General features: G+C 46.2%; 1 protein-coding gene across 8 annotated transcripts in view; it reads left to right on the top strand.

The window, feature by feature from the left end:
- CYRIA (CYFIP related Rac1 interactor A) overlaps window positions 1-27,426 on the top strand; it is a 109,516-nt gene that overhangs the window by 21,693 nt on the left and 60,397 nt on the right. The window contains exons 2-4 of one of the 8 annotated variants that reach the window (XM_077958322.1): window positions 12,468-12,630; window positions 20,096-20,251; window positions 22,737-22,788. The gene's annotated coding sequence lies outside the window, so the exon portion shown is untranslated. 8 annotated transcript variants of the gene reach the window in all.

Below are 27,426 nucleotides of genomic sequence, written 5' to 3' on the forward strand. Positions count from 1 at the left end.
TTTGGCAGCAGGGTAAAGAGCCCTGAGATGCTGGCACAGAGAGTTGAGGAGTCGCCTTTATTATGCCCAGGCCTGCAGGTAGATGAGCTTGATCTTCAGTCATCAGATACTTAAGGAATGTCTGCAGGCACTGTGCTTGGCACTGGGGCTAATGATGGTTAATGCATTTTCTGCCCATAGGTGAAGTCTAGTGGAGTGCTGTTTCTCAGAATATATTCTTGCATCATGGAACTTCTCCTAGCAGGGGATGCTCAGAAGGCATTCATTCATCTCTTCATTCATTGAACAAAGGCTTTAAAACAGTATGTCTGGGTGGGCCCTCGGAACATAACAGAGGGCAACACTGATGTGAGCCTGGCCCTGGAAGCCTGCAGGGTGTCTAATTGTGGGCGAATACAGATAGAACTGGGGATACGGTCTTTGTAATCATTTTTAAAGGTGTGAATATATGTGTAATGCAAACAAAATTGTAGAGGGAACGTGTACACAATTATTGACTAACTTTAGTGTGTTTCATTTACATCGTGACTATATGTCTTAAAAGTTTTTTTTAAAAGCATTGCTGCATATCGAAGTCTCTTGAAACTGTCCATGGCGGGTTTGGGCTCAGCAGTGCTTCTCTAGTGGTGTCCTTTAATTTAGGCAGGCTTGTGCAACACTGTCCCATCTTGAAGTATTGAAGAAGACTGTATCTCCAGGCCCTGGCTCCTCAAGCTCCGCCAGCCTGCAGGAGCCTTTCAGCTGCCTTTCTCTGTGGCTCAATGCCATTCATTGTTTAAGCTACAGTTCAAGGATGAACGACTAAAGTGATTCATTCCGGCATTTGACAGATATTTATTGAATGCCTACTTCATGCCAGGCATAGCTCTAGGCAGTAAGGATGTGACATACCAGTTAAGGAAAAAAAGTAAGTAATAAATAATAACTTTAATAATGTTAAAGTAATAATAATAGTATTTTATTATGGTAATAATAACATTAAGAAAAAAGTACTAAAGTAATGTATTTATCTTATTTAAGTAACAATTATATTTTATATATAGTATACTATTATAAATAATAATAATAACTTTAAGGTAAGGTAATAAAGGAATATTTATTGCCTTCTAGTATATTAGTAGGTCAAAAAGTCAGTGGGAAAAATGGAGCCGAACCAAGGAGATTATGGCTACTGCAGGGAAGGCCATTGTAGTTGAAAAGGGAAGTCAGGATGGTTCTCATTGAGAAAATGACATTTGAACAAAAACTATTAAAAGGTGAAGGAGTGAGCGCACATATATCTGGGAGAAATGTGTTCTAGGCAAAGAGAAAGGGCATTGGGGCTGATAAATTTGAGGACAAGCTAGGAGGTCAATGTGGTGGACCTGCTAGAACAAAGGAAGAAGAGTAGCTGTGGATGAGGTCAGCAAGGTCCTGGGGAGGCGAGGCCTTCCACCCTGAGTCTGATGAAGGGTGCTCCTGGAGAGCATGTACTAGCAGAGGGTCCCGGTGGGACTCACATTGTAGTGGCATCACTCTGGCTGCTCTATGGCAAGTAAACCACAGGGTGTCAGGGATGGAATCAGGGGACCCTGGTGGCAGCATGTTCTTGATGGACTAGTATGGAAGGTATGCAGGGATGCCGGATATATTTTCAAGGTAAAGACAAAAGAATTTTCTGAAAGATTGAATTTGGGGCGTGAAATAAAGAGGAGGCTCAGATGACTCAGTATTTTTGTCCTAGCAACTGGAAGGATGGAATTGTCATTAGCTGGCATGAGAAATAACGTGGGTAGAGCAGGATTGGGAGGAAAGAGGAGGAGTTCTGTTTTGGGCCACGCTGAGTTTGAGTTAGGCATCGGAGTATAGCTTCTGAGTAGACTGCTGGTTATTGCTGGCAAGGGAGAGGTCAAAGCTGGAAATATAAATATGGTATTTGTCAAAATAGAGATGATATTTAAAGGTGTGAAACTAAGGCAAGATCACTAAAGGAGTGAGTCCTGATAGAGTAGAGAGGCTGAAGGGCGAAGTCCTGGGAAGTGCCAATGTCAAGAATTTAGAAAAAGAGACAGAAGCAACCAAAAAGACTGAGAAGGAGCAGACATTGACTAGGAGGAAAATTAAGAGACCTCGACCTCCTAGTGGTCAAGTAAATAAAGACTTTCTAAAAGGGATGATAACTCAATTATATTGATTATTACTAATGGATTTGATAACGACGAAGACAGAGTTGACCATTGGCTTCAGCATCGTGGAGATCATTGTGTCCTCTGCTCTCACCCCCAGCCCACCCAGCCCGCCTCCTTTGCATGCCATCATGGCATGATCTGCTTATGTAGCTGCATCTCCTGCAAAACATTTTTCTGTCTGCCATCCTGCAGTCACGCTCACTTGTGTGCTTATGCAACATTGATGAGCACCTCCCATGTATCAGCAACTGTGCTAGATGGAATGAGTATGCAGAGTTGAACGTGGTATTTTTCTACCCTCAGATGTCTTACAGCCTAAGGAGAAAAGCAAGGTGTCTAGAATCTGTTACAGCAGAAGAAAGAGATTGAAGGATAGTAAAATTATGAGAGTTCAGAGGACAAAGAAATTTTCTCTGGGAGTCAAGGTTGAGTCCATGGCTGAAGTGGCCTTTAAATTTGGCCTTGAATGCTGGATAGGATTTAGAATTAAAGAAATGGAGGAGAAAAGAATATTTTAGAAAAAGGGGCGTATAGGAGTAAGGGCAAGCAGGTGGGAAGGCTGGAAAGGGGACCCTGGACTGAAGGTATGGTATAGGGAGGAGAAGGAGGAGTGGAGAATGAGGCTAGGATTTGGGCCAGGGACCCGATGAAGAGGGCCTTAGAAAATAGAGGCTGGGCTTTATTTCTTAGTCAATGGAGGAATCATTAAAGGTTTTTGAGCCATAGAGTGATGCAATAATAGCTGTGCTGCTTTGGGAAGAGTCGTCTGGCTGTATGTGCAGAACTGTCCAGGAGAAAGATAATAAGGGCCTAAATTAGGGCAGCAGAAGTGGGGGCAGAGGAGGGGGCGGATGTGAGGCACTGCAGGAGCAGAGTTCACCGGCTCAGCACTCCAGAGGGATGGACACATGGTCTGGATCTGGGGCCCTGGGCCCTCCCTGAGAAACTCATCAGCCTTTTGAGGTCAGTGGCCTCGGCTGTCCCTCGTGCTTGTCATCCCCACCCCCACCCCATCCTCTTCCAAGCCCATGTGTGCTCAAGCTTCACCTCGTTAATGAAATGAAGCTGCTTATTTTTGGAACTCTGTGATTAACACAGTTGCTGTGTTTAGGAAACAAAAGAACCCTGTGCATTTTTCAGGACTCTCTACCTGCACCGTGTCCACCTAAAAAGGTGGAGAGCTGGCGCATCCCGGTCATCTCTGGCCTCCAATCTCTGATCTTCTGTTGCACCTGATCTGATCCATTGCATGCAGCATTGCCAGTCACTGTTGAGCAAAAGCAGCTCTGGAGGCCTAGAGAGGGCGATACACAGTGCCACCCGACCAGCAGCACCATAGGAAAGGTCAAGCAACCAGATGGGGCTCTCCACTGTGCCTCCATAAAACTAGGCAGGCTACTTGCCCATTTTCCCTAGAAAAACAGCCTAGTCGTTTGGCCAATTGTGCCAGAGAATGGAAGGCCTCTCAATGCCCTGTGGTTCTCCCAGCCCCCAGCTGGGGCTGGCAGGCTATGGCCCCCAGTGGTATCATCACTGATTTCAGAAGGCTAGAACCCTAGCACTGTGGGGGAAGGGCTGGCCAGCTGCCAGTCCCAGCATCCCAATTCCTATGGCAGTGCAGGGGGAAGAGCCTCTGTGGGGGCGAGGCTGGCTTCCTCCTGAATCTGCCCATAAAAGGATAAAAGTGCTGCTATCTGGTCGGCATTGGTAGGATTGCTGATGATAAATTTTTTAAAAGTGTGGATTTTTCCCCCTTTTTGCAAGGATATGTGTGTGTGTGCATGCAGGCGCACGCGCTCGGGTGTGCCTGCGTTCACACAGTTTGCAGCCTGTATGTGCTAACAGATGGATTCAGCCTCATCTTTTATCCGGTGTTACAGAAGATAAAACTGAAACTGGATGATATGCTGCCTCTTCAATTTAAAAGAGAAAAAATAAAATAAAAAGCTCTTAAAGGGGAGCCCTTATGGTAGAAAAGAGTGGTCCAAAATATTGTCAGGCTTTACTCAAAAGGCAAAGAACAGCAGAGCCATTTGAAAGTAATTTTTCTTCCTCCTCCCTCTTTGACTTCTCCAAAATATATCATCTATGTGTCAGAAGTAGGGCAAGCTTTAAGGCTATTATGAATTATATATCAAGGGACATCATTTCCCAGGAGTCTTGAACAAATGCCCAATGGTTTAAATTTTACAGACATGCTCTTCCCCCCAGTGGCAACAATTTCTGTCGCTGCAGTCTTCCTGAGATGGAATGGGAAAGTGTTTTGCAAAATGCACAATGAGACGTTATGCTAATAAAGGTAATTGTGCAGTGGTTGGAAACTATTCCTTCCTGAAAGAGGCTTTTATCCTCCACAGACTGCCCCACACTGCAGGTACTTAGGCTGCTTCCACTGGTCTTGCCTTCTTTTAGCTGGAGTCAGATACGTCCAGGGTGAGGACAGATTGAAAGAGCGAAACTGGAATCAACTGGGCATTTCTGTGCCCATCGTGTAAGACAAAGACCTTGCCATTTCATTTGAATATCAGATATGCTTTGCCTATCTATTTATTGTTCTGTAAGATTCAGGAAGAGCTTTGTGAAAGTCATTCTTTTCTCTAAAATTGGAAACATACATTCATTGGCTAAATAAGAAAGGTGGGTTTGAGGGTCTTGGTACTTTGCTTCCTTACCACTATTGGATGGATCAGAAAGTTAGCCCAGAACATGGGAGCAGAGGACGAGCGATTGCCAGAGTGCATTGGTGGGCAGGGCCTTCCAGACAGCGACAGCGACAGCTGCAGGAAGTGGCCTTCTTTGCTCCGTGCTTCACACTCTCCCTCCCAATTTATTCTTTTCAAGTGGATATTTTAAAGTTCTGAGCTTTACTGTATGTGGCCTTGAGAGAATCCAGGTATAATTATTTATATAAGTTTGTTGATTTCTTAATCTTTAATAATTATTTATTAGTTACCTCACTTTATTCTTACCACACTTTTGAGATATGGAGGGCCCATCATGTTTTTCCCATTTGAGAGAGAAAATAATTGAAGGAGGGGTGAAGTCACTTGACCAAGGGCGCTACTGCCAGAGGAGTGATATTATGTAGATCTAGATCTAGATCTACACACACAACACCACACACTCACACGGTATAAAATACAAACCTGACAATAGCACCCTATCTCCGTGAAATAATAAAAGGTAAACCCCGACATTCAAAATCCTTTACAAGGATTTGCTGGGCCCTCTGGTCCTCCCAGCCCCTGCCTCACACATGATGCAAGCCTCCCTCCCACTCCATCCCATCAATTTCTTATGCTCTAGTCACACCCCTTCACACAGAGTTCCTCCCATGAGGAGCTTTGTCACTTGTTCATTTTCAAGGCCCATGCTCTCTGCCTGAACACCCTATTCCCACTTCACATCCTCACTGCCTCCCTTAGTGGTGTATGGAATTCGCACTCTGATTAGGCCCCAGCCCCTCCAGGAAGCTTTTCCCGGCCAGATCCTGTCACACAGGTGGAGTCTGGTGCCCACCACGGATACTTCCACACCAGCCCGTGCAACTGCCACACTGTACTTAATTGTCATTTCCTGTGTTTATATTTCCTGGAAGCTTATGGGCTGTTAGCAAACAAGATGGAACTACCATACCTTGTTCTCTGAATCTTCATCCCCAGGGGTGGAAGAAATCCAGGAAGCCCGTGACAGCCTGCAGGGAGGGTTCCAGTGAGATTCCTTCTCCTTCTTACTGCCCCTCTGTCTGAATGCACCTCAAAGCCTTTACTAACAGATAGGCTTCGGGAACTGTGTGCCATTCAGGTGTGTGACTCCTTCCAAACCCCAAGATGAGATCACTACTGCCACCCCACCCATCACCCTCTATTACCCAGGCCCTCAGCACCACGCTCAGCAGACATATTAATGAAAGATACTGATTTCCAGGGTCTGTGGCATCTGATTGGTCCCTAAGTGGACACAGTCCCTGGTGAAGGACACAGGGTTCAGGATCAGACACCCTTCTGCCATTGACTGGCTGTGTGATCTCAGAAATTTCACCTGAGCGCTCTGGACCTTTGTCTCTGCATCAGTGAAATGAGAATGGTAGATGCTACTTGAAGCTATTTTGTTAATGAGAGATTATTTTGTATAATGAAAAGTACATAAATCATATGCATAAGTATTAGCCATTATTAGCAGGAAAAAATTCAAGTTTGCAATCCAATATATTAGAGGTTTATTAATAATATGTGGTAAAATTAGTTTGTCATTACTGAAGAAGTCATTGGCTTAGTCAGTTCAGGATACTGTAACAGATTACACAGACTAGAGTACTTAAATAACAGAAATACATTTCTCACAGTTCTGGAGGCTGTAAAGTCCAAGTTCTGGAGGCTGTGAAGTCCAAGATCAAGGTGTGGGCAGATCCAGTGTCTGGTGAGGGCTGGCTTCCTGGCTTGCAGATGGCTGTTTCCTCATTGCATCCTCATATGGTGAAGAGAGAAAAACATCATCGCTGTTGTGTCTCTTTGGAGAAGGCCACTAATCTCATTCACAAAGCTCCATCCTCATGACCTGATTCTTCCCAAAGAATCTTCCCTCACCTCCAAATACCATTACATTGGGAATTTAGGCTCCAACATATGAATTTAGGGGGATACAAACACTCAGTTCCTAGAAGTCATCTTGTTGCTGCTTTAGATGTTACAACTTTTAAGTTAAAAAGAAAAGAGTTTGATGAGCATTGCATCAAAGAAATCCATTAGTTGTTTGGCCAAGCAGATTTCTTTATCTCACTTAGCCTGGGCATCAGAAGACCCACTGTCCTGGGATGTGGATGTGAGGAATGAATGACAGAGGAGTGATGGAAGGAGCCAGCTCCTGGTATGTGGGGGTTTTGGAAATTTCTTTTCTATTTTTTGTTGTTTGAAATGGGGTCTTGCTCTGTCACCCAGGCTGGAGTACAGAGGCATGATCATGGCTCACCACAGCCTCACCTTCCCAGGCTCAGGTGATTCTACCACCTCAGCCTTCCTCGTAACTGGGACTACAGGCACATGCCACCATGCCCAGCTAATGTTTTGTATTTCTTTCTTTTTTTTTTTTTTTTTTTTTTTGGCGAGGGGTTAGGGGAGAGATAGGATCTTACTATATTACCCAGGCAGGGGTAATTTCTTTCCCTGAAGTTGTCCTACTTCCAACCTGTGACCCTAGGTCCCAGATGGATTGTAACCAGCTTGTCCTGAGTTCTGAGTAAGCCTTGCAGAGGGAGTATAGAGACCTCAACAAAAACATTTTCTCCGAATAGATAGGTGACTCAGCACTGGACACCAAGAAAGCTGCATTTTGCTGAAAGTCAGTAAGAAGCTGGGGACCAGGTCTGGGGCAGTCAGCCTCCTATCCTGGACCATGGGCTCCTCATCCGCAAAGCAAGGGGCTGGGCAGAGAGTTGCCCAGGTGGCTTCCAGCTCTGGCATTCAGTGCATCTAATTTATAGTTGAGTGAGTTGTCATTTATGGACCAGGAAGGGTGAAATTATCCCCATTAATCTGCTCACAGTTCTGGTGCTTGAGAAACTACTGGGTCTTGCCACATCTCGAATTAGCTCTAGGCCCTTGGGCTTTTAATTAAAGGGCTTTGTGAGTCAGATAGTTTACGGTCAGATTCACATCTTCAGGGAGACACAGAGGGAGGTCCTCTGTTCTGTCATCGCTTGTTTAGAAATCAGCTACCTCTCTCAGTGTGAGAACTCAGAATCCAGAGTCTTGCAAGGGACTTCCAGGAACAGCTTGTGGTTACGACTCACCCCTGACTTTTGCTGACTCCAGGCCCCAGAGGCTAGGGGACAGTAGATATGCTGCCTGGCGTTGCCTCTTTCCTTGTGTGTGTCTGAGTGGTGCCAGCCTGATCAGATTCTGTTGCAGTTCCCTGTGCTTGCCACAACGTCGGTCGCGTTTCTTACCCAACTCTGTTTCCGCTTCTGGTGGTTTGTGCTAAATGCATTCTCAATCCCAAGCGGTACAGAGAATAAAAGGATTGTCTTTAAAAAGTGCCTTTGAATGTGTCGAAAGCAAGGTTGCCTGCTGTGTGTTTTTGACAATTGCTTCCCCGGAGGAGCCTTTGAAAACCTCACTTTTCAAGATGCTTCAACTCCTATTAGAAAATGACTTAAATAAAATTGCTCTTCTGACCGTCGCTGCTCTGGATGCCAGGCTAGTGATTATTTGTCTGACTTGAGTCTCCAGGGCTGGAACTTCACACCGTGTCTTTTCACTACCCTCCCAGAGGAGGTGAGAGGAGGTGAATAGACACTTGTCAGATTCTTCTGCCTGGTGCCACTGTAGGGGATGCACACGCGCTGGAGTACAGGCTTGCTAAAGAGAGGCTACATTGTTATTTCAACTAGACACATTTGCTTTTTCTGCAGATGATTACCGAGCACCTATGGTGTGCCCGGTGCCATGTTAGGGCAAGAGATCTACCTCATCCTTGCATTGTAAACCTGTAGCATCCGTGGCAATGTTTTGCACCACTGCCCTCCCAGGGTTCCTGCAAGCTGATTCCAGTTCATTTTATTTTCCTTCTGCATGCTGATGGGTTCAAGGTATTTCAATGGGCTACTGTGAGACTATCTCCCCGTCAGGATCTCTCAACCTTGGCACTAGTAAGAGAGTCTGGGGCAAAGTAGGTCTCTGTTAAGGGAGGAGGAGGGGTGTTCCTGTGTGTGGTCGGATGCTTAGCAGCATCTCTGTCCAGTAGCACCACATCTACCTCAGTTGTGACAACCAAAAATGTCTGCAGGCATTGCCAAATGTCTCCTCCCTGTTTTACATTTACCAAAGTGCTGTTTATGTCCTTTACAGTTAAGGAAACTTAGGCACCAGGAAGAAACTTGCCCAAGTCAAACAGTGAGTTAGCGGTAGAGCTTTAGCTACAATTTAAATCTTGTCTTCCCAACCCAGTGTCCATCTTATGGATCCATTCAGTGGTGTGCTCCTAAATGTTTAATAACAAATTCTCTGGGATAAACAAAAGCCAAACAAACTTGCTGGGAGCATGGGACAATTTCCATGGTGTAAATACTTCCACCATGGCTGGTTTCAAGCTACTTCCATGGCCTCACTGATTGTGAGGTTGGGAAGGGATCTGTACAGTTGACTCTGGTGAGCTGGTGCCAGCTGGCTCAGAATGCCCCTGGGTCCATGTGTGCTGCTCATCACATGTTAGTCTTGCTCTCCTCTGGACCTTGTTCTGCCACCCCCAGACACATGCGCTTATCACTGTGATGTCCTAGGGGGAAAGCAGTCGCCTGGTAAGAGTTTTTGATAACTTCTCTGGATAAACATAAAGCAGTTAGAATGGAGTTTTCCCTCGCTTCTGTTAAATGAAAGTTTCTTTTCACAGTCTTTCCATTGAAGAAGTTGGAAAAGTCATGGGATAGCTCTGGCCTTAGAGCAGAAATGAAGTTCCCCAGAAGGGGGTCTTGGACAGAATGGTCTCTTGGGCAGGGACTAGGTGCTGTTACTCACCATCAGATGTGTCTACTGTAAGATGGTTGGGAGGCATCAAAGTGGTGACAGTGGGGGGATGTTGGATTTTACCATTCTGGAATATAAGAGAAGGGATGTGGCTGGTGTTTTAGTCCTGATAGCAGCTATGACCACTGGGAGTCTCATTTTCCACACCTACAAAAGGAGAAATAGTGATCCCCTTCCCACTGTTGGTGAAAGAGCAGATGAACCTCTGCCTGAGTCTCAGACACCTACTGCCCACTTGGTTGCTTGGTGGATCGGCTGGCTATCAACAGTGTAAGCTCATCAAGCCTAAAGACTTAGTAGGTCTTGACTTTCTCACCTTGACCATGACTCAGTGTCATGTGCTCCTAGTCATCCTGTCTGTGGTCCAGTGTTAGCCTGGGAAGCACCAGGGACTGAGGGAAGAACCCTCAGCTAGTTATCAGGCAATCCAGGTTCTCTTCCTGCCTTTGATATCACCTCATTACATAACCTTGGGAAACACTTTGGTGTGACTGGAATGTGGATACTCCCAAGAGAAGGGTAGGAGCATGGTAGGGCATTTGGACTTTATCATGAAGGTGGTAGGAAATACTTGAAGGGTTTTAAGCAGGGATGACACATCATCAAATGTGTGTTTTGAAAAGTTGTTTCTGCAGAGGACGGGGCCACAGCCCAAGCAGGATCAAACCAGTTAGGGGATTGGTGTAACGGTCCCGTCAGAAAGTGATGAGGTAGCTGGGTGCGGTGACCCACGCCTGTAATCTCAGCACCGTAGGAGGCTGAGGCTGGCAGATAGTTCGAGACCAGCCCTTGGCAACATGGTGAAACCCCCTCTCTACAAAAAAAATACCAAAAAAAAAAAAGAAAAAAGTCAGGGATGGTGACCTCCATCTGTAATCCCAACTATTCAAGGTGGAGGTTGCAGTGAGCCAAGATCATGCCCCTGAATTCCAGCCTCGGTGACAGAATGAGACCCTATCTCAAAAATGAATAAATAAATAAATAAAAGTCATGAGACAACTCATAGGCACTAAATGCTGAGTGGCACAGACAGAAAGTTCTATGAGAGTTCAGAAAAGGGAGAGGTCAGTATGGATTGTGGTCTTAGGTGGGTATCAGAGAACACTTCATGGAGGAAATAAGACTCTGCTGCTGGCCTTGAAGGATGGTAGACAGGGTAGGGGGTGAAAGTCTAGGCTGCAGGGCAGGGCAAGAGAGTACAAAGCTGCAGTAAATCACATTTGGGCTTAAGCTGGGAGTTTACATAAAGGATGGCTCTAATTAGTATGCAGTCGTTTATGGAAGAACTTGTACCCTCAGCTAAGGAATATGGATTTTGTTAGAGGTGGTGGTTCTCACATGGAAACTGCATTTTCCTGTAGTCAATTTCTGTGGGGATCTTATCCTTATCCATTCTTCTATCCACTGCTCCCCTGATTGGAATGGGGGGTGTGCACCCCCCTCCTGTAGCCCTGTGCTGTTGGGGAAGGCAGAATCCCTTTGCATCTTGGGGACGAATGCAATGCTGAATACTGATCATATGACCCCTGCTTTGCCTCACAGCAGGGAGCCCAGGAACAAGAGCAGCTGTGCTATTGTCTGGAGCGCAATTGCCAGTGTTTGTCTGCTGAGGCCAGGGGCGACCCTTGCCAGCGTCGTAGATAAGCCGGCTCCCAGCTGTCATGGGTACATTCTCAATCATTCCTCATCCTATGGATTCTGACTCTCTCCCGCTTCCCAAGAATGATGGAAGTTTTTCATTTTCCCCCGTGCCTGCTTTGTGAAAGTGTGTCTGGCTCTGCCCACAAAAATGAAGGATGACCGACCTCAGAGTATCCAAATAAAATGAGATTTGCATTTTCTGTGAAGTGTTAAGAAACAGTTTGCTAGAAAATAGTATGAGCGATATATTGTTGCCTCTGAGGCTCACATGAGGAGATTGAGGCTCATCGGTGTGTAATGACTCACAGGAGGTGGCACAGACAGGAATTGGTCAGGCGGAAACTAGAAACCAGGAACCCTCTGAACTTTAGCATATTCCTGTTGGGTTTGAACGGGAGCATTCTACAGAAGGGGCTTCATTGTCAGGGTAGTTTTAGCAGAGGTTTGCCTGATAAGAACATGACTTTCTCGAATGGCAGTGTATGTCTCAGGTTAAGCTCTTACAGAAACACTGCACTGAAGGGCACTTCCACACATTGAGAGTCCCAAGACTGTTCAGCCACTGTGCACAGGGCAAGTCACTTGCCATGTAGAACTGGAACCCAGATCTCCTGCTTCTCAGCCCAGAGTGCTGTGCCTCCTAGCCGGCCTTAGGGCATAAGTGGTCTCTACAGAACACCCAACAGAAGCCACCTGACAATGTCCCTTGTAGATAGTGCTGTAGGCTGGGGCACCGGGAAGCTTTGAGGTGGTCTATGGGACTCAGGGGGTGTTTGCCATGTGACACCATGTGGCCTTTGGGTGCATGAGGGCTGTAGGTGTTCACAGGATATGCCGGAGCATACCAGGATTGCTGGAAACTTGGACAGCACATGACTCTAGTCAGACTGACTCTAGACTCTAGATTGTCCTCACTGCAGTATGGCCATGGTACCATTGCTTAGTTTCTCACTCCAAGGCAGCGCTGGCCTAGAACCTCTGTAACATGCCCTTACATCTGATAGTCAAGGTCAGCTTGACTCATTTAGGGCAGTAGTATTTGCCGAAATTCAAATAGATGCCAAATACCGCACTGGTCACTTTAAATGCTAGGCACCCCTCATGACCCTGGAATAAACCTGTTATTCTCATTTTGCAGATAAGGCAACTAAGGCTCAGCTCCAAACACCAGAGACTGAGGTTCATGATTTCTGGGCTTGAGACCCCAGGCTCTTTCCACAGCACCATCCTCCACTAATGCTTACTAAAGCTTTTGGGATACCAGCTTACCATCCAGCTACAGATGAAATTTAGAAGCATCGGTATGTGTAAAGTCCTCCACAGCCTGACAACAGCCTCTTTTTCTACTCACTGTATCTCTGCCACCACTTTCCTTCATCCCCAGCTACGCTGGGCTGTTCACTGCCCTCAGAGAAGCTGAATTTTACAAATTCAACCATCAACTCCTCATTTGTGCAGGGCTCTGGGCTAGTTACAATCATTTGTAAAGATGAATGAGACATGACCTCTCCTATTAAGTAACTTTCCACCCAATGGTGGAGATAAAACATGAACAAAAATGTAATAGCTCATTTGGTTTTCAAAGTAGTCCAAAGAGGCTTGCTGGTATATATCGCCATATGATCTGCATTTAACGGGTGTTGTATCTGAGGATCTGACCATAGTGACTGACTAAAGGTCACACAGCCCAGCCAAGGCCAAGTTAGGGGTAGACCCAGGTCAAGACTAAGTCAAGGCATCCTCCTGGCTTGCATCCCCTGGGGGTGGTCAGGCTCAGACTCCACAGCCCAGACTGCTGGTTTTTGTCTTATTGCTGCCTTCCTGATGGAGACAAGGCAGGCTGTCAGCTGCTGACATCTCCAACCTGCTTAAGGTGTGCCCCTTACCCCTCCCGAATGGTGATGCTCCTATAGTTGGAGCCCTGGATGGGAAGAGGGGAGGTAAAAATGCCCCTTTATCTGGCATCCAATTGTGTTGTTGCTTGGGGCTGTCAGAGAAGAGGAAGCTGGTCTCCTTGGGTTTCTAATGTGTCTCCCACTTCCTCACTCAGAGGAGACCTGGTGTAACTGACATTCTGAAATGCAGTCTCAAGGAGAAGGAACCCACCCCAGCGGTTGTGTTCAGGCAGTGCGATGTGAACTCATCGAAAAGCTTGGTGGAGTTTCCTGAATGCTGCAGCCAGTTTGGCAGGTGTTCTCCTGCCCTGAACATGGGTACACTCACCTTAATGGCTATTCAGGTGTTACAAAGACCACAGAGAGATATTAAACCACAGCCATGGGAAATGGAACTAATGTGAGCCCAGGAGTAGAGATCTGGGCTCTTGTTCTGGTTCTGATACCATTTGCCACTTGCAACTGCCTTCCCCACCCTATGACTCATATACGCCACCTCTGAGGGTGGCCTGGGTCCTCTCCTTTGCTGTAGAGTACAGTGGTCAGGGCCCAGGAGGGGGTCCCTCAGATGTGAGTCCAAATGCACGCTTCGTTATCTACTTGCCGTTAACCCAGAGTTCGTCACCCAGCCTCTCTGAGTGACTGTCCAGCTCCTTATCTGTAAGATGTGGATAATAGGAGCACTGCCTTTTCCAGCAAGAGTGGGGCGAGGGCTGGATGGAACATCCAGGTGATGTCTAGACCATGCCTGGCACACAGTCAGTGCTCAGTGAATAAGGTTGATATCTCCTGCCCCATCACCATCATCACTGGCTTGTTGGCCTCTGACTGTCTAGGACTGCCTGAGCCACAGATAGTAACTAACTACCAGTTAGTCACTATCATCTGGTCTCTGGGCTCCTTCCATGCTGGGCTTCCCACCGTGGGAAGGCTGTATGCTGGGTGGCATCAGACAGATGCTTTCCTTCTCTAGGTCTCAAGTGTCCCCCAGAATAACATTATAACATATAGTCATAATCACAGCTGTTGTGTGGTGAACGGTAACCCATAAGAAGGTAAGTGCATTCCCTAACTCCCACAACCTGTGCACATGGCCTAATTTGGCAAAAGGATCTGTTTACCAAAAAAAATCATCACTTGTAGAAGCCCCTACACAAAACAGGTAAAAAGTATCTCTATTCCTGTTATCGCAGGATGAGGGCCCAGAGCCCTGCCCATCAGTGCCTCCAAGAGCCCTGCCAGTTTCTAGGGCTGCTGGGAGCTGGCAGGCTTCTCTGGGGCCTCTGAAAATCCATGGCCTCGAGGCCCTGTGATGCTCCACGATTAAACATATGCCAGAAACGGTCTCTTCAGAGAACAGACAAATTCCCTCTGCTTTCTCATTAGCACTGCACTTTACCTGTATTGATGGGAGAGTTTGTTAAGACTGATTTTCTGGCTTCAAAAGAACAGCAGATTCTTCCTTCCTCTTGGTCAGAGATTCCTAAGAAGGCAGATTCTTAGGGAAAGAGCAAAACAAAAACGAGCTTTAAATGCCAACTCCTTCCCCACGAGGCCCAGTCAGGGGGAAAGGGGAAGATCTCTCACCAGGCTAGAGCTGCTCACCTCCAGGCATGATCGGCAGCAGAAAAAGGCCAGGCCTTGTCTGAGAGATGTGCCTATCCCCCGAGGACCCCAGGTCTGTGTCCTCCCAGTAGACTGCAGTTTCTCCAGCAAGCCCAGTACTGGTGGCAGCTGTACTCCTGTGCTGGTTTCCCGTCTGCTTGCCTCAGGCAGTCCTCAATGGGAAAGCCACAGAGCCCTCGCGCTTAAGGGACTTGACTGGCTGCTTATCAGAACAGCTGGGTATTCGGATTCCGGGCTGCCAGGGCACAAGGAACCCACCAGTCTCTTAAAATACACTGTTTCAGTTAGTGACACCCTCCCTTCTCAAACCATAGCATGTCTGCTTTATAACCAAGTGGCATCAGTCTGTTTCTCTATAAGGCCAACGAGTTCCATGAATTCCGAAGACAGGCAGGTGAACACAGGGAGAGTGAATTATTGCAAAGAAGTATTTGTGTGGATTGGGAAGCAAGGCATTGTCCAGGAGAGTTCTCTACCAACACAACTGGATATAAAAGTAACCAGCCTGTGGGAGTGTGGATTGTATTCAGGTGACCGCTTGTTCTTACATGCCTAGGACAGTCCTGGTGTCTGCCTGTTGTCCCAGCAATATTATTAAAAGGGCCCCCTTTCACTCTCAGAGGTATCCTGGTTTGGATGATAAACCATTAAGTCACCCCAGTGGTTTGTCTGTGTATATAAAAGTGGTTAGCAGCACTTAGTGTGGATGTGTAGTGTAGGGAGTATGTGGACGTAAAAGCCTGTGCCCATGTGCTCTGACAGCCCAGAAGCTGGCTGCATGGCTGCACGGTTGTGGGCAAGTCACTTAACCATTTCACAGCACACATGGCTTTGAGGTGAGATCAGGGGCCTCACAGTCCGATAAATGGTGGTTCAGATCCTTTCTCATAGCCTGCTAGCTTTGACCTTTGCAGAATTACTTAGCTTTTCTTAAATTAAGAATAATCATATGGACCTCTCAGAGTTGTTATTGTTTTTACATAATCTATATACAGCATCTAGCATATTTACTGACAAATCATAACCTGCCAACAAATGGTGACTGTTGTTATTGTTGTTGTTATTGTTCTAGGGCTGTGACTGTTTTTGGCTTTAGTCTCTTCATGGGGGAAATGGTGACAGATGACCCCTGTCTTTCCTGGCTTCCCAGGCTTCATGAGGCTGAAACCCAGTGGCATCCCCGAAGCCTGGTGTCCTGGGCATGTGTGCCCTGCTGGTGCTGGGGATGCGCAAAGGGAATTGCCTGCCAGCCTGCCCAGCTGCTCCATCCCTGTGGGACATAGGAATTAGATTCCCAAAGCATCATCCCCTCCACCCATCCTGGTGACTCTCCCATCTCAGGCCCTCCCTTTGTCCCCTCCCTGGCCCAGCCACTCGCTCCTCCCACAGTCTTGCTGTATAAACACGAAGACTAGGATGTCATTTACTGGTGTTGGCTGACATTGGTCAGCTGCTACCCAGAGGGGACTAGGGAATAAATTCCTAATTCTGCCTGCGCAGCATCTCTCAGTCTTTCCTGCCTGGAGAGTCTCCTGTCTTCCTTCTCTCCTTTTGAAGGAAGGTGTCGTCTGTTCCTAGTGTATTTGCTTTATTCTCTTTCTTTCCACTATTTGGCTTTGCAGAATTTGAGCCAGACTGCCTACATTCACACCTTGACTCTCTCACTCGAAAGCTAAATCCCATGGACAAGTGACTTAATCATTCTGTGCCTCAATCATTCTGTGCCTCAGTTACCTCATCTGTAAAAGGGGACAATAATAATGCCTACGTAGTTTGGTTGCCATGAGGTTTCAGGGAGTCACCATATGTACGGTGCTAAACAAAGCCCAATACGCAGTAAGTACTTGATCAGTGTTAGCTATTTTTATTATCTAAACACCTACCCCTTCTGGTTTTTCAGTGTTGGTCTGTGCTGCTAGCATTGAGGGACTCAATCTAAGCTCTGCTGCTGGTAAACTGTGGGCACAAGCATGCCCCACTGTGGGCTTTGGGTCTCTTGACTGCCCACCCCGGAGGGTGAGGATGTGGTCTTTGGGGCCCTTTTGGCCTCTCATAGTGGATATTGCCTTCCCTTCTGTTGCTCTGCCTTGCTTTTCAATTTCCAGAACCATTTAGAAGGGGAAGGCAGCAGCCATTTGATGCTGTTCTCTAGCCCTCCCCTGAATGGGGTGGGGAGGGACAGGACACAGGGAAAGGTCACTAGACTGGAAGACAGGAGATGCCTATTTCAGGCCCTAGGTCTGTTTTGAGACTCTGGATAAGGCACCTCCTGTCTCTGATTTCGGCTTCTCCATTTATAAACTGGGGTGATTACCCCTCAGCTTTGTACCTCTCTCAAAATGAGCAAAGATGAAAAGATATGGGAAAGCGTTTTCCTGGCTGCCAGGTGCTACAGAAGGGCAAACTCCTGGTTGTGTTGGGTTGTGTGCATCCCCACCAGGCCAGGCACGGGGCATAGCACTGTGGAAGTAGCCTGGGCCCAGCGTGGCTGCTTGGATGGCAGCAAATGCCTGCTGGTGTTGCTGGTGATATGTGAGGTTGTGCAGTCTGTGGAGACGAGAGATGAGAGTTTTCCGTTTCTTTCCCCCCTCCTTGCTCTCTGTTCTCCCTAATGGACACTTGGCCCTGGGGTGACCCACACAGTAAACCATCAGCAATTGCTTCAGAAGGCGTGGAGTCCTCTCAAACATATACTGACTTTTTGTTCTATGTTTGGTTTGGAGGAGTGGGGCAGATCCCTGGGAGGCCATTAGCTGTGGGACCTGGAGTGAGCCCCTTCCCTTGGAGAGCCTTTGTGGTTGCATCTGTAAGCTGGGAGAAGGTGGGGTGAGGGTGAGAGCTGAGTTGGGGTCCATGTTAACTGAATGCTAGTCCATGGATCGGAGCCAGGTTGGTGACACTAAAACCCTCTGAGAAGATTTTTAACCATACAAGTGTCCTGATCGCTACTCTGGATTGTGTCTGTATTTTTTGTTAGCTTCTTAGATGCATAGCCAGTATGGGGGACCTGCTGGAGTAGGGGGGACCGGTATGTGATGGCTTACCCATAACGGTGCTCTGCATTCTCTACCCCCTGGTGCCCATCAGGGGTCTATGAATAGTATTAGCATGAGTAGAAGTGGTATTTGATTATTAAGTTATTATTAGGGTCATCTCTGTATGTGGTGTGTGGTTGTTCAAGTTACCAGGTGACTGTCATTCTTTATGATGTGCATTTGGAGTTGGGGAATTTCTGTAAGCCTCAGTAAGTAAATGGAGTGAACAAAATGGATAGGAAAACAAGCAGGAGGTGCCTTAGAATCATGATCAGGAGGAAACCCAGTGTTCCGCCTGACTGACCCTCTTGGTTTTGTGGTGGAAGATAGCAGCATTCGTGCTGAACCCAGCTGAGTGAATCCGTCCCAGTCGTGCACTCTGAAAATGGGTTCAATTTTGAGGACATTTGAGAAAAAAGAAAAAAAAAAAGCAGTGAGGATGGGCTAGCTCTCCCTGATACCTGATCACTTTCCAGATCCTTTTGTGACACGCCTGTCCCCTCAGCCACAGTCAGGAGGTGAGGAACATGGCCTTACCCCAGATTCCTTCTTTGGAAATTCACCACCTTCCGTGTCTACACCTGAGTGTGTGGAAAACAGCCCTGTACCAGGCTGTGCCCAGTGGTGGGAAATGGAATTTGTGGACCCCAACCCTGAGTTTGGAGGAAATAAACGTCTTTGCCCCGCCCCATTACCATCACAATCCGGTTTCCCAAAATGCAGGGCCCAGTTCCACTAAAGTCCACTCAGAAATCACTTTCTCATCAAGCCAAGGACATTTCAGAGTTGCTATGTTTTCTCTATCATTTCCTTCCCTCCTCCCCCACTTCACTTCCTGTTTTTTCTTCCTCTTTCTCCACCCCCACCCCATCTCTCCTGGCATGTCCCTTGTTGTCAGAGAACAGGAACAAAGCCTTGAGCCAGGGAGCATTGATAATTATGACTTCCTGAGGTGCCCTCTTGCTGCTGGCCCTGCTGCTGAGAGCCAGAACCAGCCCAGCCTCTAGGGGCCTGGGAGCCTGTCAGGAAGTCTTGGATTGTAGACCCCCTCCTTCCCCAACAAGCCCCACCACCATCCCCCACCCCCATCAGAAAGAGAATCTAATAAGAGTAATTTTTCATGCCCTTATAACAATTTCAGCTTCCAAAGAACTGTCTCATACATTTAAGCTGAAACACTGGAAAAAGCAGGCAACTCTAGTGTTTTGCCCTAGAAACAAACTATAGTTCAGTTTAGATAGCAAAAAGTAGATTTAGGAGGCATGGGTTTATTTCTGGTTCTGCATTGTATCTCTTTTTGACTCTGCAGATCATCCTAGAAACCATCTTGAAAGACTGGTTTCCTACCTCTTTGGAAAAATGGAATTAACGGTATCTCACCGGGATTTTTTAAGGACAAATTAATAAGAAAGTATATCTATACAATTCTCATGGTATGCCTGACAGATATTTGCTTAATACGTGAGAGCTCCCCTCTGTTTTCTGTGGTTTGGTTTTCTGCACAAAGGAGTGGCCATTCAAATGCACAGGAGCCAGGAAGAAAACCCTGCAATAAATAATACTCATGGAAAAAGAGTCCATGTCTGTTGCTGTGTTTCTCTGAAACATGGAGAGAGAGGGAGAGAGAGAGAGACCTGGGGCCACATATGCTTCTCACTGAAGAGCAGCACTCACTCCCCACTGTGTCACTGTGTTCATGGGTCATGGCATTTTATAACAATATTTTTCTAGTGAGAAACAGGGAGAACCATCCCAATCACATGCCTGAGGTGGGCTGTTTTACTAATTTAGCTCCCAGGGGTGAAACTACAAAAACAGCAATCTGGAAAAAGTGCCACCTCCCTTTTTCAAAACTGTTCAACAAAAAATAAAATGACTTCCCATTCAAGGTCAATGACCACGTGTTGGAGAAGTCAACCTGACCATGTGGCTGCATTTAAAAAATAAGTCAAAGGCCAGAGAGTCAGAGATATGTTCCAATGTGTATTTGACTCCCAAACTGCTGAGTCCCCGAGTGAGGCTGCTTCTTCTCTGAGCCTCAACCTCCTAATTATAAAATGAAAGAATTAGACAAGATTATCTCTTAGATGTCCTTCAGGCCTGATAATCTATGATCTTGTGACTCTCTGCTCTCCTTAAAAAATATATTGTGACTAGTAGAGAATAGGAAATTGCTTCTCACAGTAACATGACTTGCATTCCCTTTTTAGCAGGGTACCACCATCCTAAGGACAGAAAAGCTACAGGACTTTAGGAGGCCACCGTCCTGATTTGGGAAGCCCAACTTCCTTTGGCCAGACAGCAGCTAAGCTGATTCATCCCATCAGCCTGGATTGGTGAAACTGAATCACAGGAGATATTTCCAGGTAAGAAACAATTGACTTTGGTTATAGCGTGTAGCACAGTGATAACTGTCATTGTACTGCAGGAAATATGTCATATGCATGCTTATATTATGAGAGACATGAAAGAATCAAGGAAGGTGTTCAAGGCTCTGGGTTCTATAGCTGTATTCTGAATGGGATCTGTGCTATCTTGAGTCTTTGGGGGTTAAGGAATGAAAGAAGGTAGCTGAGAATTACATGCGGGGAAGAACAGGTTCGAGCTGTAGATCTAGGTTCCTTTTTCCTTGCAGAACCATTTAGTGTTCCTTTCTGCCCAGCTAGATTTAGACAGTAGGAGGAGAGGTCCTTTGGTAGCCAATCTGAGATGGAATTTAGATCCCATGTCAGAGAACTGACTTGCATCCCACCTGCTACAACATCTTTAGAAACAAATTCAGTTCATGAAGTTTCATCCAAGAGCACTTGCAGCAGACAGGCTGCAGCTAACCACTCTCATTACCCACTTCCCTGACCGCCAATACAATGGCTCTGTCTGCTTATTGGTCTTCTCTTTCCCCTCCTCCCAATCACTTATGGATCCTTTCCTTCTTATGTGCGAGGAATGTGGCCATATATACTAGAATGTCTTCACTGGAACTGCACCTGATGTAGGCTGACATCCCTCCCAGATGACTAAAGTTGGGTCAAGGGTTCAGCTGCCTGGACTGTGGTATATTAACACATCTCCCTTAAGCAGGCCCAGCGTAAGGACTCGCGGTTAGGGATCATCAAAAAAAAAAAAAAAAAAAAAAAAAAAAAAAAGCCAACACGCTAAGATGGCCACACATCTTCACTCTTGCACTAGTTTTTGGTGTTATCTTCTGCTATCCTCTGTCTTGAAACTCTTCTTTTTCAGCTAGATACCTTGACTTTTCTTGAAAACTAGAAGCAAAAGCATTTCATAAAGCTAAGCATAGGACAGAAGGTAAGACCAGGTGATATCTAAAGCTCGTTTTGCATTCCCAGGATTGTCTTAACCCAGACTTGTTTCTTATGCCAGACTCTTATTCTTGGGGAACATGTTTATCTCATGCCTGCTTCCTTTCTTCCTCTTGTGGTTTCTTTCTCTAGAGTAGTTTCTGAGCTATAGCATAATTCAGAGGAAGGAGAAAAGCTTTGCAACTTAGACACACCTGACTTCAGATCTCAGCTGTGCTATGTGTTGGCTCAGTGATTTTGCTTAAATCACCATTTTAAATCCCCAAGCTGCTGTTTCCCCACCTGTAAGGTAGGGATAGTACACTCCATGTTATAAGCTGGCGTTGAGGATTAAGTGAGATCATGCATGAGCATGGTTTCTTGCTTATAGGAGACCTCAGCAAATACCAGCTCCTTTCCCTACCCACCCTTTTTAAGAGCTACTTAAATATAGCTTTGATCCCATATCTGGATTTCATTTGAGCCTTGTGCCTAAAATCTAGGACAGGCCTTGTCCACAAATACTGTTAAGTCTCAACAATTTAAAAAGGAGAGAAACTGTTAACAGCCTTTTTTATTTCAGAGTTCTTCATCCATAGAAGCCTTTTCTCACCTGGACTTTAGCCAGATTGCCTCTCCAACCTGGCCGTTGGAAGGTTTTCTCTGCCATACCCAAAGTTAGAACCACTACTTTCCTACCCCTTTGTCTCATGAGGTATTAGCTGAAAACTAACTCCCTCCTGGTGGCTTTTTCCCTTCAGACTAGCTTACATCCAAGACCAAGAGTAAGGGTCAATTGATTTGGGGCAGGTGTCCTGGCCTGGCACTCAGCAAGACAGTCAGGGTCCAAGCATATGCTCATTCAGGGCTTTCTTCCTTGCCTGTTACCTTTTCTAAGGCAGTCATTCATCCCGTCATTCATTCAGTCAATAGATGTTCATGGAACATGAACCATGCAGTGGGTGGCTCGTGCTGATCTTGATGCTAGGGATACAGGACAGAACAAAACCAAGTTCTTGTTCTCAAGGAGCTTGCATTTAAGTAGAGTCAAGGGATCATCAACAAGTAACACACATGCATGTATTACATCAGGCAGTATTAGGTGCTATGAAAAAAGTAAAGCAGAAAAAAATAAAGCTAAGTCAGAGAGCTAGAGAGTTGAGGGAAATGGGCATTAGTGTTTTATATACAGTGCCAGGGAACACCTCTGGATAAGGCATTATTTGGGCAGGATCTGGAGAAAGTGAGGGAGCAAGGCTAGAAAGAAGAGCCAAAACTAAAGCTCTGAGCAGGGAATGTGCTTGGGCTTTACCCAACCTTGAGTGACCAGTAAGATTGGAGCAGAAGGAATGAGGAGCCTGTGGAATGAAGCGAGGGCATAAAGGACTTGGGCGTTTATGTTCTGACTGGCTTTTCTGGAGATTCTTCTACCCCTCCTTTCTCTTCCCCAGAGCTCTTACCCAATGTTGTGTTAGTCATTCATTCAAAAATCTTTACTGGGCCCTAGCTACTGAGACTGCAGATTAATGAGTCTCGGTCCCTTTCTTAGGACTCCATGGCCTGGTGCTATCAAGGCTTCTTGAGGAAGTTGCATCGATAAAGTAAGTTGAAGTAAACAGTTGTCTTAATTTGATCATCATAGAGCCAATTTGTTAGAGTAGGAATTTTCCACTGGAACCTCCCACAGGTCACTTTTACCTGTTCTCTTGGAATTTACTTACATGGTAGACAATTGGTCTATCTAGACAATTGGTCTAGCTTTACAGAGACCTCAGTCTGCTTCTTGCCTTCAGGGTAGAAGGAGGATCATTCATTCAGCAAATATATGAGTGCCTCTTCTATATGAATGCTGCACCAGGCACTGGGGATAAATGAGGACTAGGTCAGCCCCTGCGGTTGAGTTGCTTCTGGTTTTACGAGGAGACACACTAATGGCTAGACAACACACTTTCATCAGTGTTGCAGTAGGAATGGGTGTTTGGGGAGCTCAGAGAAGGAGTCCCCTGACCCAGACAGAGGGGTGCAACCACGGAAGCTACCTAGGAGTAGGTTGTCTGCACTCAGTCCTGGAGATGAGATATAGCCAGGCAGGTATCAAGCAAAGAGGTCAAGATGCTTCAGGGAAGGGTGTTAGGAATTTCCAGGCCGGGAGATGGAGATACATAGGCAAGAGCTGTGCCTTGGGGAACACTGTGCACCTTCACCTCCTTCCTGAGACTGTGGAATTTGGAGAGGTGAGTCTGAGAGACCAAGGGACTCACTTAGGGAGGGAAGCAAGGGTATGAATGAGGGATTTTCCAGACCAAGCCAAGTGGTTTGAGTCTATTTTGAGGACAGCTCAGAGCTGCTCACAGTTTTAAGCAAAAATGGATGAGTCGATAAGATTGGAGTTTTAAGAGGCAAAGAGCCTAATTTTATTTGAAACCCCAGTTCCTTAAAATGCTTATTTTATACCTCTTTCATATATTATTATAAGATTATATTTTCCTTGGCTGTAAAATAAGTTCACACAGATCAACTGAATGAGATGGCCACGGGTTGTAGATGCAGACAATGACCCTTCCCACCATTGGTGCTGTAATGAATGTTAAACATCATCATTTCATGCCCAGTCTTAGTACACAAATAGCTGTGAAATGGTTAGAACGTAAGTTTTGTTTCTCATAGAATTGGCTGGCAAAAACTTAACTATTCTAGTAGAAATGATGGGATTTAGGTCTTGTTACATTTTCTTCCCATCAGAAAATGAATGAGTAATATCCGTTCCTTAACCGTCTCCACTGAATACTAAAATCAGAGTGTTCTTTTAGAAATTACACACTCATTAAACAGGTAATATCTGAGTATCTACCAAGGGCCACACCCCGTGTTGGGCCGTGAACATCAGGACAAATGAGACATGGTCAGCACCTCAAGGAGTTTCTAATCACGTGACAAAGACAAAGGCAGCCAACAGTCAGAGGAGCACATGGCAGATAAGAACCCAGACATGAACAAAGCGATGTGGATGCAGAGGATGGAATGTGTTCTCTGCCCAGGACAGTCAGAGAAGGCTCCAAAAGGAGCCGTATGATTTGGGCATTGAAGGATGAGTAGGAGTTGGGAGCTGAAAGAGAGATACTCAGGTACAGAACTGCACTCTATAAATAAGGGCCAACATTGGTTTCTCTGTCATGGGTGAGGAGGAAATAGCCAGCCTGCTCCTCATGCTCAGATAATGCCTCAACTCTGCTTTTCAAAAATCCATTAGTAGCCACCTCCTCATCCTCCCACTTTGTTCCCAACAGTGACTAAAAAGAAGCAAATTGACTAATTTGAATTGATCTTTTCTCTGACCCTATGGAGGTGTTAGTAAGCAGAATAGGGTAAGAGAACCAAGAAAAGAAGTAGAAAGAAGAGGAGGAGGAATTCGTCTTCATCATCCAGAAACACTGATTTAACAGCATGGATTGCACCATAGCTCTCTGGTGGTAAAATGCAGCTTTGCAGAGACCCGAGTCTGCTTCTTCTAAGTGAAAACTGTATTTCCCCTGCTACTTTCTTTTCGGAACTCTTGGGGTGGAATACGTATATGTGTGTGTGTGTATATATATATATACACACATACATACACACACAGAGGGTTTTATGTACATGTGTATGTACATATGCATGTACGTGTGTGTATATATGAGTATATATGTGTGTATGTATATATGTGTACATTATGTAGAATTTATTCTAGAACCTAGCTCAGAGCATGGTGCAGTTGACTTCCCATCACCCCTGCTGGCTGGAAGATGAATGGATGCGCTAGACTTAATCTTTCACCTGCACACTTCCCCGGATGTGCCAAGATCTCTGCACTTCATGGTATTGGATGTTCACAAGCTCCAGGAGGTAGCCTGGGACCAAGTACAGAAGATGAGACTGAAACTCAGGGAGGAAATGGCTTGACCAAAGCCCACAGCTATGAGGACATCAGGATCAAAACTTTTGTCTAATTGTCCCCTCTTGCACTGTTCATGCTGTGTATCATCCTCTCCACAAGCAGATGGGGCTTCAGGCAGACCAAGGAGGAAACTATGAAACTAAGCATTGTGTTTGGACTTGAGTCTCACCTAGACTCCAGAATGCAGGACTGGGCAAGCAGTGAGGTCAGAGCAGCATATGTCTAGAAGCCCTCTGAAAGCTACATCTTTCCCTTCGGTGTCCACTCACATGCTTCCAGGAATGGGGAACTCACCACCTTACAAGGAAGCTGGTTCTAGTTCTAGAGACTGGGCAGTCATCCCTCCTTACAGAATCATCTCTAAATCTTAACAGCGAGGGGCTTTGGGGTGAGTGCTTTGCTCTGATGGACTCTTTTGGAGACAAGGGCAGCTCTATGACATGCCCTTTACCAAACTGCATTTAGAACCACTTGCCCCCCTTACAGCCAGGGCTGTCTGGTTTCTTGTTCTTAGGGGCCCTATTTGTTCTTCCTAATGGACTGGGCTGGAGGCAAGACCTATGACCTGGGTTTCTTCTCTTCTTCCTCTAAGGAGAAGTAGACCTCAACACATGTTTTCTCTGACCCCATTCTCTCCAAAACCCTGGCTTCAGCCAGGGGGAGTGAGCATTCCTTTTACATCAAGTGAAGTTCAAAAGGATAGTTTAAAAGGAGAAAGAGAAGATGCTGGGAAAAGGGAGTGAGGGGAGAAAGGGGCAGTGTTCTTTTCAGAGGCAGCATCCTCCTGCCCCTGCTCCTGCACTGAGCCAGCTTCTAGCACACTCTCATCCTGGCCTGGGCTCTGTAGTCCTCCATGTCCTCAGAATCCACACCAAAGGCCACCTCCCCAAAGAAGCCTGACTTGATAGCCCAGCTGAAAAGAGTTCCTTTCTCCTTCAAAACCCCACAGTGCTGCCTCTGTCACACTTTCTTGATACAACAGGGATACAGATTTAAAAATAAACAAAAAGGGAGAGCGGAAGAAAAACAAAAAGCAAAAAGTGGCCATGCTATCTGGGGTTAACGTGGATTCTGGTCCAAACTGCCACTGACTCACCAATTAACCTTGGTCAGCCCTCCTCCCTTCGTCATAACTATGAGGGAATTGGGCTTGATCATGCAGCTTCTTCCATCTCTAAACTTGTCTTTAAGACACCCAACTCCCAAAAAAGTCCTTGAGTCCTGTTGAATCCCACGTGGCCTGGCGGGACCCTGATGTGGGGTTTGCACTGAAACCACCACCAACAGGAAGCCCCGCTGGAGGGAGATAAATTACCCCTCACCTCTTCATGGCAGGCAAGGCCTCTGTCAGCCCTCAACAGACAACAGCTGATCTGGCTCACAAAGTGAAGTGGGGCTAGCTTGTACCCCACCCTCCCGGCTGCAGGCCTGAATGAGGCAGCTACCAGCCCTATGCTGAGAGCTCTGGCATAGCGACAATGTTCAGTTCCTTGGTTTCAGTTCTCTCTCCTTCTTCCAACCCTGTCTTTGTTCCTTCTTTGGGTTGGAATCCAGGAGAACCAGCTTGGCAGAGGGTTTTAGCCTAGGCCTGATGGCAAACCTGCCTTTCTCTGTTTGGAGCTATAAGCTGGCAGCACACTGGCCCCAGGATGGACACTGCACTGACCCAGAAGTAGGTAGAGTCTGGGGGTTGGAACCAGGTGCACACTAGCAGAGGAGTTATGAAGAATTGTGACTGCTGAAACCAACTTGGCCAGTGTTTCCTCTAAGATCCCCACTTGGTCATCAGTGCCCCTCTTAGGACCTTCTTTCTCGTACCTCAGTTCTTTCCTGTCTCCAGACCTGAAGGCTTTACTATGCTGCACATCAAGGAAGAGGGGAACGGCCATCTATCAATTGTCTTCAGTTGCTATAACGTGTAATACAAGGAGCCTAGAAACTTGATGACATTTGCAGAGGCACATGTACCTAGTCTCAGGACCCCCATATAACAAATATTGTACATGTTAGTGGGCTTCAGGTAAGATTTGCTTTAATTGTGGTCTTGATATAATCCTTTGTAGTGCTGCGGTTAAGAGTCCAGGCTCTGGAGCTAGACTGCCTAGATTGGAATCCTCTTCAGCCCCCTACCGGCTGATGCTCTTGGGCAAGTTATCAAACCTCTTCATAGGACAATTTCCTCATCTCTAAAATGAGAAGACTAATAGCACCAACCTTGTAAGGGTTCTGTGATCTCTACATGAGTTAATACAGGTAAGCATTTAGAAAGGTGCCTGGAGCATTGTAAGGACTCTGTGATTATGACCGA

The sequence above is a fragment of the Macaca mulatta genome, chromosome 13, assembly GCF_049350105.2.
Source record: "Macaca mulatta isolate MMU2019108-1 chromosome 13, T2T-MMU8v2.0, whole genome shotgun sequence".
Taxonomy (NCBI): Eukaryota; Metazoa; Chordata; class Mammalia; order Primates; family Cercopithecidae; genus Macaca; species Macaca mulatta.